Source organism: Lycium ferocissimum, chromosome 11 (genome assembly GCF_029784015.1).
Source record: "Lycium ferocissimum isolate CSIRO_LF1 chromosome 11, AGI_CSIRO_Lferr_CH_V1, whole genome shotgun sequence".
NCBI classification, from domain to species: Eukaryota; Viridiplantae; Streptophyta; class Magnoliopsida; order Solanales; family Solanaceae; genus Lycium; species Lycium ferocissimum.
Genome location: NC_081352.1, coordinates 56239397 through 56240633, shown reverse-complemented (window position 1 = coordinate 56240633; position 1237 = coordinate 56239397). Strand labels below are relative to the sequence as shown.

The 1237-nt window shown below is 34.3% G+C and overlaps 1 long non-coding RNA gene across 1 annotated transcript; it reads left to right on the top strand.

The window, feature by feature from the left end:
• Positions 1 to 506: 506 nt before the first annotated feature.
• On the top strand, positions 507 to 1007 carry LOC132035928 (uncharacterized). The gene is made up of 3 exons (XR_009409469.1): positions 507 to 657; positions 747 to 817; positions 910 to 1007. It is a non-coding gene; the product is annotated as an uncharacterized LOC132035928 (long non-coding RNA).
• The last annotated feature ends 230 nt before the right edge of the window (positions 1008 to 1237 follow it).

Here is a 1237-nt window from a genome sequence, read left to right as displayed (position 1 = left end):
CAAAATGATTTTTATTTCTTCCGTATTGGATCCTCGCAATAAGTTTGTGTATGTTAGCTTTGCATTTGAAGAGCTATTTGGGGAGGAAGTTGGAAAGAAAGTAAGCAAAGGAGTGTACGATTATATGAAATCTTTGTTTGGAGAGTATCTAAAAAATTATTCAAGAGCATCTCATCATCAATTGTCTCCTTCTGTATCTACTTCATCTCATGATACATACGATGTAACTTCAGTTCCGGTCCTCTTCAAGTGTGAAATCAAATGCTTTGAGAACTAAGCTTCACTTGAAGAAACAAAAGGAAGATTCTGGAAGTCGGTGTGCTAAATCCGAGTTGGATAAATACATTGGTGAAGAACAAGAGCCAGTAGATGAAAGTGAAACTGCCGTTGAGTTTAGTATCTTAGGTTGGTGGAAAGTTAATGCTCCTAGATTTTCTGTTCTTTCAGAGTTGGCTCGTGATGTGTTGGCTATTCCGATTTATAGTGTGGCATCGAAATGTGCATTTAGTACCGGTGGTCGTGTACTTGATTCGTTTAGAAGTTCATTGACTCCTAAATGTGTGCAATCTCTTATTTGTGTTCAAGATTGGCTTAGGAAAGAGACTAAATCTGTTAGTGTGGAAGAAAGTTTGGATCATCTTGAGGAACTTGAACTTGGTAAGATTTTGTATTTTTTTATGTGTTTTAGTGAAAAAATAATATACTTTTTTTATGTTGTATGACATATTTGATTAAATTATCTTTAGACATGGCAAATAGTGGAAGAGATCCTTGCATTGTTGATGTATGATTGCAATTTGCTTCTTTGTTACTAGTGGTAAGTTCAATACTTTATTTTGTAGTTTTGTTCTTTTATCTTGAAAGTTATATTCTAACTTTTGGTTTTATCTATTTTTTGTTATTTTCAAGTTCAATCATGCCTTCTAGAGCTCGCTCACAAGTTTGGGAACATTTTGTGATGGTTCAAGACAATGAAGAAGGGCGTAAAGCTAGGTGCTTAACATGCGTTGCGATACTTAATTGTCATAGAGCAAATGGACATCTAGCTTAATAAAGCATATTGAGAGATGTCTTGAAGATAGGCAGATTCACCTTCTACTTTAAGCTTATGTTTGAATTTGGTGAATTTCGAACTTAATTATGATTGTTATGTGCGACGATGGATTTAACACTTAGTGTTACAACTTATGTTTTGTATTTGGAGCTAAAATTTAGGACATTTATGTTGTTTGGCCGT